A 12,290-nucleotide genomic window follows, 5' to 3' on the forward strand; every position below is an offset into this window, starting at 1 on the left:
AGAAATTCCAATTGGTTTTCAGCAAGGTATCCTCTGCAAGTACTGAAAGTACCAGTGATAGATAATTTTGTAGTAAGGTGATTCGTAACAAGTGGCAATAGCACCAAAGGTGCATCAAGGTGGCCCAATCCTTTTTATAGCAAAGGACAAGTCGAACATTCTCTTATAGCAAGCAAAGAGTTCTTGAGGACACATGAGAATTCTCATCTAGTCACCTTCATTATGTTTAGTTGATTCACGTTCGTTACTTTGATGATTTGATATGTGGATGGACCGGTGCTAGGGTGTTGTTCTTACTTGAACAAATAACCCTCTTATGATTAACCCCTCTCGCAAGTATCCACAACTACGATTTTTTTAAAGATAAATCTAACCATAAAATGAAACATATGAATCCAAATCAACCCCTTACAAAATAACACATAAACTAAGGTTTAAGTTTCTGTCACTCTCACAACTCATCATGTACTTATTACTTCCCAATGCTTTTCCTTGGGCCCAAGTATGATGAAGTATCATGTAGTTGACATTCACATGACACCACTAAGAGAAGAACGACATACATGTCATCAAAATATCGAATGAATATCAATATCATATGATTATTTATAACAAGAGTTCTCTCATGTCCTCAAGATCGAAAATAACTACTCACAAATCATATTCATGTTTAAGATCAGAGGTGTATTGAATATGCTTAAGGATCTGAACATATAATATTTCACCAAATAAACCAACTAGCATCAACTACAAGATGTAATCAACTACGAGCAACCCACATGTATCAATTTGAGGTTTTGATGTAAAAATTGAATACAAGAGATGAACTAGGGTTTGAGATGCGATAGTGATGGTGAAGGTGTGGATGAAGAATGGCCCTCCCACGAAGGAGGGAGCGTTGGTGACGACGATGACTTTGATTTCCCCCTCTCAGAGGGAAGTTTCCCCGACGGAGCGTGCCCAGGTTCCGCCTCGAGACGGCGGTGCTTTGTCCCAGAAGTGTCCTTATTATTTTTTTAGAGCAAATAACATATTATAGGAGAAGATGGACCCTAGGGACCGGCCAGGTGAGCCACGAGACTGCATGACACACCCTAGGGGTAGGGTGCGTCACGTGGGCTCATGACTCCCTAGTGGGCCCGTGATGCTAATTTCTTTACTGGTATTTTTATATATTTTAAAATAATTTTATGTAAGTTTTCAGGTCATTTGGAGTTCCAGAGAATATCCAACTCTTCTATAGCCCTTTCTGGTCTAGAATTCCATCTGCCGACAATCTCCCTCTTTGTATGAAACTTGCAATTTAAGAGAGAAAAGGCATTAGGATTGCATCATAAAGTGAAATAATGATCCAAAACATAATAAATATTAATAGGAAAACATGATGCAAATGAATGTACCACTTGCTGCATGGCCTTGGCGACAAGGGCCTCATTGTCCTCGATGGCAGCATTGTGTTGCGCAACGGCGGCCTCGAGGGCGTACTCGGTCACGCCTTTCCTCTCGGCTTGAACGATCTATCGGGCTTTCCTCTTGGCCGACTCACGGTCGAGCCGCTCGACCTCATCCAGCGTGATCCCCGACCTCGGCTTCACCGTCTTCTTCTTCTTCTTCTTCATCATCATCATCATCATCATCATCATCATCATTATCGTCATCATCGCGGGGCGGGTGGCGGCCAAGCCGACGGTAGCGTGTGTCTTCGTTGCACCGACCACGGAGCGCGAGGTGCGAGGGATGACGGGAGGGTTTCAGAAAGGAGGAAAAAAATGATACGTGTTGTGTCCCCGACAAATGGGCGAGTGGAGGACGAGGGGGGTGTCCCGCCTGTTCGCGCGTTGCCCATTTAGATGCAAGCGCGACCCAAATTTGGGTCGAAAATGGGTCCAGGACGGACAGAAAACAGACGCCCGTGTGTTTACGGTCGCGCATTAGGCCGCAATTTGTGTCCTTTCGATTTAAACGGACGCGGCCGGATAAAATGAGACCGCGCATTGGAGTTAGCCTAAAGCAAACTCGCACCGATCGGACATATGTGGAATTTCTTCGCCTTTTGTTTGTTTGGGCCGGCTATAGGCTGGGTTCGTCTCTTTTTCATCCTTTTCCAGGTAGTGCGTTCAACTCGCCAATCCATTTGAGTGCCTTGCTTTTTTTTTTCAACAAACATGTTTTTATTAGCAAACATAGCCATTAGATTGCAAAATGAAGCTAGGATTCATGCTGGTATTCATGTTGGCGTAGAAAATAAATGCATCTCGACCATAGTTTATGCATCTGGCCATAGTTTATGCATCTCGGCCAAACATAAGATGATCACGCTTCTAGCTTGAGCGTCACCTTTTGCGAACCAAACCCTTTTTGGGACATCTTGCTCAAGTCTTCCGTCATGATCTCCACTTCCTTCGTGGCTCCGGAGAAAGGGTCGCCTCGCGGTACCCTAGCAAGAGGAGGGCATGCCGCGCGACTTTGGCGACAAGGGCCTTGCTCTCCGCAACGACGGTCTGGCCCTAAGCGGTTGCGGCATCATTTTTTCGGCCTTCTCCCTCCTACTCTGGGGTGATCTCCTTCTTCGGGTTTTTTCAAGGCCACAACACGGGCAACCATGACAGGGATGGGGGCGACCAGGAAGGGGGTGGTGGTGGGGTTGGGTGCATCGGCCATGACAAGAGGGCGGAAGGGTTTTGAAAGAGAAATGATGGGAATGAAATGATGTGTCACAGACGGGCAAGGCAGGGGAGGACATGAGGAGGACGTCGCGGGCGGCCGATGCATGTCTGCGTGAATGCAGTCCCGACCAAACTTTAACCGAAAATGAGTCCGAACGAACAAGAAAACTGACATACATCTATTTCGTTAGCATGTTAGAGCATCTACAACACCCCCCCCCCCACACACACACTTACTCCCTAAACGTCTGAAACGCTCATCCGGTCAGTATCCGGTCAAAGATAGGTGACCAGCGAGACCCCTCATTTGATCCCTATACTTCTGGGCTGATCGGGACCCCTCAAATCGGGACCAAATGTAGGGACGATATAAGGGCGTCCGGAAGTGATGGGACACTACACTCCATTTCATAGAGGTCCCACCCGCGACTACGTGAAGAGAAGATATTCTTGCCCGTGCTGTTAGATAGGGACAAACTTATCTGTTAATTGTATAGGTGGATCAAATCTCGTAGTGTCAAGTTCACCACATTCATGTACGTTGATGTCGTACTGCAATGAAAGAGATTTTTTATTTTGTGATTCAAAAAAGCAGTGAAAACATATTTGTGAATGAAAAAGAGTCGTGCAAACATCATTGTTTCATTAGTGAAGGAGATAGACTGCGTCTATGAATCTTTTATGTCATAAGCATAGAAGATTCATGGTCATCGTTTATATGGTTCACAAATGGTACAATAATGACCAAATCTTATTGGAATTGGACGATCCGGCTATTTAAACTGGTCGATTAGGTCCTAAGGCGGCAACGTGGGACGAAAAACATCTAAATTCCATCAGACCAATATGGATATGAAAATCTTTGAGTATTTTGATGTCCTGTCGGCTTAACACGGATGTGATTATTGACGTGCATGTGTTTACAATATTTTGAAAATAGGGCATGTGTTTGTAAATGGAAAAATCTGAGGCCTATCCGGTCACTGCCCACGGGCATGTTCATGGATATCTAAGGACCCAAATTTAAAATTTTCGGTTGTAGATGTCTTTATGCCGGGTTTTTTCGTGAACGAAATGTGTCTTTACCATTTAATGAAATCGACAGAGCACCTACCATGCAAGTCTAAAAAAAAAAGAAATGTGTCCTTGCTTTGGAGTTGCCCTAAGAATGGGCTCACTCAACTCGACATTCAGCAAGCAAGCCAAACCAAGCCTTCAACGCAGGCTGGCGAGAAGGCCTCTGCTTCGTCCGCGCCAGAGAGCTCACAAACTGAAGTGAAGATGCCATGAGAAGATCCAGCGCGGCCGGACCAAATGACCTTTCCATGGAGAAAGACGGGGACAAATCCAGACAGACAGACATACACCAAATTTCCAAGCATGCGGTCGGCCTCGACTTGTCTTGCACTGGAGACGTAGTACTAGGTCCTAAGAAGAACCGGCCGTAGCAAGTGGACCTTAACAAACCAACCGTTGTGGGTATGAGGGACGAGAAATCCATTGTGATAACATTGGTAGGGACGCATGTGGAGTTCCATGACCCTCCTACCCTTTACAAACCTATCTATGTGGTTGATATCAAACCGCTTTGCATGCTCCACCTAGCTCTCTATGTGGTTGTCAGAGAAGTTTTGTATGGGAGAATGGCTTGGCTGGATGCCCCGGTATGGTAGAGATGGGAAAAAAATATGTGGGCCGTGAAAGACTATTTGTCTTCGACATTTTGGTGTGTATGAAAACATTGCAATGAGTAGCATTCAACGGCGTATAAGCATCACAATGAGTAGCATTCAACCTTCGGCCATGCCATTTAGTACAATGTCAACGCGAACGAAGACCTATGTATGCGAGCCACAGTAGGCTGACTAAGGACAACGCCTTCCGATGCATCACTAGGATGCCAACGAGGTTCACCGAGCATTGTTGCAAGCCTATAATCGTAGACCCACCGTTTGGCATTTCACCTATTTCCGTGCAGCATCCGACAGAGGAAAACTTATACTTCTTCGGTCTCAAAATAAATACAATTTTATATACTACATCTAATATAAAGTTGAGATAATTATTTTGGAACGACGGAAGTACTATGTAGTTGACTCAAAACCGCCGACCCAAACGAAAGATGTTTTTGTCTTTTTTTGTCCGTTTGAGTTGACCGTCCGCTCAACGTCCGTCGTGTTTAACATTTGGGTCGGCAATGCGTCTAACGCCGGCGATCCATTTCATGTCAGCGCACACATTTGAAAAGGCCCACGATCGTAGATCAAGACAGCGGTCATGCCATCGCCCAAAATTCATGCCGTCACCGTGTCAGCGCAGGCATACAATGCCAGCTTTTAAAAAAACACTGCAAAGTTCATGCTGGCGCACTTGCGAGCGTCCGGCACACATGCCAACACAAAAAGGAGCGGGAGTTTGACCTAAAGCGTCGTGGTCATGCCAACACACTTGCCGACATACAAAAAAGGATGGCGCTCGCCGCCATAGATCACTCATCGTCGAACTTGAGCATGTCGGCCTGCATCTTCTCGAACCACGACCTCTTCCTTGACGACACAGTGTTGAGATCCACCTTCATGATCTCCACCCCCGTCATCATGCTAGCGAGAGCCACTTCTTTCGCCTTGATCTTGGCATTGGCGACCTCGATCTCTAGCAGCTTGGCTTGCTTATCTGCCTCCATCTCAAGCATCCTGGCTTGCTTCTCCGCCTCTATCTCAAGCCTCCTCCTTTGGATCCCCATGAAAGCATTCATTTGCTCTTCTTTGTCTTGCCAGCGCTTCTCCTCCCTTGAATCCTTCTTGGTCATCATGCCCTTCACGGTTGCGATCAAAGCGATCAACGCAGCATACTGCTTGTCCTCCTTCTTGGAGTTGGTCTTTTCCCGCGCCGTGACTTCTCACCCTCCCCAACCTCCTCAACGACTTCCTTCCTCCACGTGTTGTGAGGGCGACATATTGTGCTTGAACTTCTCCTAATATTTGACGATCCTCCGACAATGAGAAAGGTGGAAGAACCTGCCTTCATGTTGGACCTTGAATGCCTCCATAGTTTGGAATACCTACAAATGAATTACATGCAAGCATATTAGCAAATGAATATGGAAATGGACATGCAAACAAAGAGGGGCGCATGCATGCATACCATACCTTGCATGCCAATGCCGCTCACGTGGTGTGCCTCGATGTTCTCATAAGTGGCACAAAACTTGTTGCACTTTTGTTGGACCACCTTCCATCGCATTGAAATGGACACCCACCCGCACATGCTTTGCATTTGGTATGGCGGAAACCTCTTGCGTTCGTAAAAATCGCGATGGACACGAATCCAAAAGGTTGATGCCTTTTGTTCGGCGTCGACCTTGGGGTCTTGCCCAATGTCCCTCCAACACTCACAAAGGAGCTTGTCCTCGGAAGCCATATATGACTTCGTCAGTATGCTCTTGCGCTTCGGTTGCACCGCGGCGGCTTGGTTGGCGACCTCGTCCTCGAACAAAGGCTCCTCGTTGATGTCCACCTCATCCTCTTCTCGAGGTCGTAGTCATCCGGAAACACATGGTCGAGCGGGAAACCATCCAGGTCCAGGCCGACTTGATCTTGCATGAAGGCAGACTGCATGCGAGCTTGATCATAGGTCGACGGTGTGAGCGGCCCTCGGCCGTCCTCACTTTGGGTCTCTTCGGGATCGTAGCGAGCCGCAGTCGTGGCGGCACCGCCAGCGGCCGCTGCATCACCCTCGAAGATGATGCTCTACATGAAGTGGTTGGCCCTCTCATCGGCGGCGGCCGCTGGCATTCCGTCGAACAAGTTGCGAGTGCCGGAGAGCATGTCGACTGACATCTCCCGCATGTGTTTCCTCGGCCCACCGGATGACGAGCCACCGACTACCGATGTGGCGTTGAGGTCCATGGGCGTTGGCGTGGGCGTGAAAGGCGCCACCACGCTCACCTCCGGCAAGCATTCCCCGGAGAGTCGGGAGGCTTGCGGGTAGATGTGGAAGCCGGGAATCAGGTGAGTTGCCGATGCGCGGGGCTACTGTGGCAGCACCATCCGAGGAAACGGAGACGAGCCTGCGCTGGTCGCGGCCACGGTGGTGTTGACGAGCTCGTGCTGGCGAGAGTTTAACCCTAGGTACAATAGCGCCTCCCTTGTTGCCGCCGTGATGCGGGCAACGGTATCCTCCCGTTGCGCAACGGCGGCTATGGCCGCGGTGGCCGCTGCTTCGCCCCTTGCGTCCGCCGCATGCCTCCGGCCCTTTCTATTCGCCGACTCCCTGGTCCGCTCCTCGGGCGTCCGCTCCTTCTTATTCTTGGGCGCGGTGGCGGTCCTGCAGGGGGCGCGAGGCTTGCCTTTGCGGGAGGGGGCGATCGTGATGCCGGACGAGGCACGGGAGGCGAGGCCGACGACAGCATCGAGATCGTCATTCATGGCGAGCAGGCGGGAGCACGCGCGGACGGGAGGATTTTGGGAAAGTGAAGGGAAATGGTGAAGGCTTTTGCCACCGGCTGGTGGTCAAGGCGGAGTAGTTGGCGCGTGACGTGTGCGACCGTCTCCTATACGCGCGGACGCAAATCAGACTCAAAAATTGGTCGGGAATGGATCGGCAGGCGGACGAAAAGCGGACGCATGTCCATTTGGATCAGCGTGTTGGGACGACTTTTGTGTCAACCCAACCGGACGCGTGCGAACAAAATGGGTCGGCGCGTTGGAGTTGCTCTAAGACCCTTGAAAACGGTTGGTGCATTCCACCCTCTAGTTACACTTCTCATATCATATATTTTATCTCTGAAACACGAGGACAAATGACCATGTAAAAATCTTACAGAACTTGTTCTTGTATCATTATTTCAATTTTCTACTCCCCGTTTCAAAATTTTACCAACAAGGGCAAAGAGGGCCCACTAAGCACGAGATGGGTTGCAAACCTTCTTGCTCGTCATTTGATAAAGTTATGTTCTTTTCTCTCAATAATTCTTTTTTGGGCGTTGGTTCTGGTTTTCTTGATTTTCCTGATTAAGGAATGATGTGAGCAAATCATTTGTATTTGTCTCAAAATCTATCAAGAAGAACCAAGAGGTCCCATCCCATTTAGCGTAGGATGGATGGCAAACATCTTGCCCCTCCTTACAGTATTATATACTCTGCCTATTTTAGTTTTGGTGGCCCTCTTTTTGTTTAAGTTTCTTAACTAGCGGATGAGATGAGACGAACCATTATTTTCCGTTTCAAAGTTTTGCCAACAAAAACAAAAACATCCTACTAAGCATGGCATGTGTGGCAAACTTTTGTGCTCATCGATTTGTACAAAATCATTGTTTTTAACGAATTTGTTTCGGATGACGAAGGACCCTAGAAGCTTCGGGGGAGGGTCAAAAGATCTACCATGGTACCACATGGTCACACGGCAAGCCCTAGCCCTAGGGTGTGTGGGGCCCAACAAACCGACTTACCTCGATTCCATCGCCATAAATCTCTATAAATACCTAAACTCTTTGCCATATTTTTAAAAGAATTTTATTGTCGCCGTAAGTCTCTTTTCTGCGAAGATCTCATCTGGAGCCCTCTTCTCGAGCCCTGCTAGAGGGGCAAGCCATTGCCACAACCATATTCATCAACCTTGTTCTCTCTATGACAATGTGTGAGTAGTTCCCTTAGGACCTACGGGTCCATAGTAGTAGGTGGATAGTTCTCTTTTTTTGGATCTTCAATGCCATGTTTCCGTTCTTGATCGGGATCGATTCGATGTAATCAGTGGTGTGTTTATTGAGACATGATGAATTGTCACCTTATGATCATATTGTTCATTGAAATCGATTGAATCTATTTGGATTTTGTTGCTCCATAATTAAATAGTTTTGTATGATCTCTGATCTATCTATCTTTTTGGCAAAGTTCGATGGGTTTTTCTTCAATCTTGCAGTGCTCTAACCAGTGACGGAAAGGGAAAATACATGTATTGTATTGTTGCCACTACGGATAAAACGACGAGATTTTGTCATATTGATTGACTTCTTCCTATCTTCATTATGTCATTTTTCGTATAGCGGTACTCTATTTCTTGCTAACTTAATACCTTGAGATGCATGCTGGGTAACAACTTTGGGGTGGAGTATTAGTAGTAGATGATGTTGGATTAACAATCTACTTATCAGAGACGTAATGCCTATATGAGATTATGTCGTGAATGATCATATTCACAAATATTGTAATCTTTTCAATTGCCCAACTGTAATTTGTTTACCATGCCAATCGCCTGTTTTCGAGAGAGATATGCCACTATTGAACCTATGCCCCGTGGGTATATTGTCCATTAAAATATTTTTTACAAAATTGAACCTTTTATTTGCCTTACTATTTTACCAATGCCTATCTCTATTTGCTTTTAGTCTTGAAACTAGCAAGACAAAGGGCTTGACAACCCTCTTTGCCACGTTGATTGCAAGTTTTTGTTTTGGTTGTGTGCAAGTGTTGTTTACCTTGCTAGCTGATACGTTCGTTTTGCATCATGATTTCTTATTGATATTTGTGTTATTATTGTCCATTATTCCCTATTATCATACAATTATTATGCCCTTTCTCTCTGAATATGCAAGGTGCATCATAAATAGAGAAATATTTAGAAACCGGAATTCTAGACCGTGAAAAAGGCAGAAAAATCAGCAGAATCCAAATGACCTGAAACTTCACGGAGATTTTTTATGGAATATTTAAGAATTATTGGGACAAAAATATACCAAATAGGGGCCACCTGTTGGCCACAAGCCAACAGGGTGCGCCCTGATGGCCTATGGGGCCCCAGCAGGTCTCCCGACCCCCCTCTTCGCCTATATGGCGTGTTTTACCCTAGAAAAAAAATATCATAATTAACCTTTCGGGACAAAGCGCTGCCGTCTCGAGTCGGAAACCTGGGTAGAGGCCCTTTTGCACTCCGGCAGTTAGATTCTGTTCGGGGAATTCCTCTCGAGAAGGGGGAAATCAAAGCCATTGTCATCACCAATGCTTCCTCCTTCGTGGGAGAATCAATCTTCATCAACATATTCACTAGCACCATCTCATCTTCAACCCTAGTTCTTCTCTTGCATTCAGCCTTTGTCTCAAAACCTCAGATTGGTACCTGTGAGTGACTAGTTGTGTTGATTACATATTGTAGTTGATGCTTGTTCGATTACTTGGTGAAATATATTATGTTCAGATCCTTAATCGTTATTATCATACCTCTAATCTTGAACATGTTGATGAGGTATGAGTAGTTACTATTGTTCCCAAGGACATGGGAGAAGTCTTGTTATAAATAGTCATGTGAAGTTGGTATTCGTTCCATATTTTGATGATATCTATGTTGTTACTTCTCTTAGTGGTGTCATGTGAACGTCGACTACATGACACATCACCATGTTATGGTCCTAAGGGAAGTTATTGTGGAGTAACAAGTAGATGATGGGTTGCGAGAGTGACAGAAGCTTAAACCCGACTTTATGCGTTGTTTCATAAGAGACTGATTTGGATCCACGCGTTTAATGCTATGGTTAGATTTATCTTAATTCTTCTTTTGTAGTTGTGGATGCTTGCGAGAGAGGGTAATAATAAGTTGGTTGTTTGTTCAAGTAAGAACATCACCTTAGCACTAGTCCACCCATGTATAAAATTATCAAAGTAGCGAATGCAAGTCAACCCAACACGATGAACATCACTAGACAGAGATTCTCATGTGTCCTCGGGAGCATTTGCTTTATATAAGAGTACATTCACGCACGTCCTTTTCTATAAAAAGGATTGGGCTACCTTGCTGCACACTTGCTACTATTGTTACTTGTCACTTGTTACGAACTATCTTGCTACAAAACTTTTTGTTAGTGTTACCGATAGCACTTGCAGAGAATACCTTGCTGAAAACTGCTTATCATTTCCTTCTACTCCTCGTTGGGTTCGACACTCTACTTACCGAAAGGACTATAATTGATCCCCTATACTTGTGGGTCATCACTAGCTTAATTGACCCCTGTTGGAATGATTACGTTGGTTCTCTAATGGAGGGAAATACTTTGATGGTGTTCTACTTGACCTTTCCACTTTGGGGAATCCCAACAACTCCTGCAGGAGTAGCACACATATGTTCTAGTTCCCCCTTTAACCGCACACAAATGCTCGATCACATCTTCCTTGAAATACTAATGAGTTACTCGATGATGGCTTTGTTGATGCATTTGAACAAAGTCATCAAACATGATTGGATTTTGATATGGAAGTCAGACCTATATTCTCAAATTCCAAAGTGGTGGCGGCATCTCCACCATCATCCTCCACGACCATGTTGTGCATGATCACACAACATGTCATCACCTACCACAAGATATTCATATCTCATTGTTTAGCAGGTCTAGGAACAGGTGCAAAACGGGCATGTGCATTCGAAATGTCCTCTCACTCCTTTCTAGCTCCTTGTCTTTGAGAAAGGTGAGATCTTTTCTAACCAATTGGCCCATAGATGGTCTTGACGAAGGTAGCACATGGAGGATAGATATTGTCAACCAGATGGCAGCACATGTTGTACTAATGCGCATCAACGGTATAATTGCAAGGAGGACCTTGCCCTTCAGTCAGCCTAGCAAACAATGGAGTCCGCTGCAACACATTGATGCCACCGTGAGACCAGGGCATGCCAAAGTAAGCATGCCAAATTCAAAGGTCCTATGATGCAATTGTTTCAAGAATGACGATGGACTTCTTAACATGGCCATGATATTTACTTTGTAGAGATTTTGGACACTTCTTTCATTTCCAACGGATGCAATCAAGATATTCGAGCAAACCTAGCCACCCTCTTTCTCCGTACATTAACAAGAGCATCTCGGTGTCTGTGACAATTGGTTCTCTCAAGTGCTAAAGACAAACACCTCGACCACCCTTTTGGACAGATTTTTTCTTATACATCCGGAGGTACTTGTCTCGCGAATTTGCGGTCGTGCCATATGCAAGCTGTTGGGGAACGTCGCATGGGAAACAAAAATTTTCCTACGCGCACGAAGACCTATTATGGTGATGTCCATCTACGAGAGGGGATGAGTGATCTACGTACCCTTATAGATCGTACATCAGAAGCGTTAGAGAACACGGTTGATGTAGTGGAACGTCCTCACGTCCCTCGATCCGCCCCGCGAACAATCCCGCGATCAGTCCCACGATCTAGTACCGAACGGACGGCACCTCCGCGTTCAGCACACGTACAGCTCGACGATGATCTCGGCCTTCTTGATCCAGCAAGAGAGACGGAGAGGTAGAAGAGTTCTCCGGCAGCGCGACGGCGCTCCGGAGGTTGGTGATGATCTCGTCTCAGCAGGGCTCCGCCCGAGCTCCGCAGAAACGCGATCTAGAGGAAAAACTATGGAGGTATGTGGTCGGGCAGCCGGGAGAAAATCGTCTCAAATCTGCCCTAAAAGCCCCATATATATAGGAGGAGGGAGGGGGACCTTGCCTTGGGGTCCAAGGGACTCCCAAGGGGTCGGCCGAGCCAAGGGGGGGAGGACTCCCCCCAAACCGAGTTGGACTTGGTTTGGTGGGAGGAGTCCCCCTCCCTTCCCACTTCTTCCCTCTTTTTTTTTTCTTTTCCTTTGATTTCTTTCTCTTG

Source organism: Hordeum vulgare, chromosome 5H (genome assembly GCF_904849725.1).
Source record: "Hordeum vulgare subsp. vulgare chromosome 5H, MorexV3_pseudomolecules_assembly, whole genome shotgun sequence".
Taxonomy (NCBI): domain Eukaryota; kingdom Viridiplantae; phylum Streptophyta; class Magnoliopsida; order Poales; family Poaceae; genus Hordeum; species Hordeum vulgare.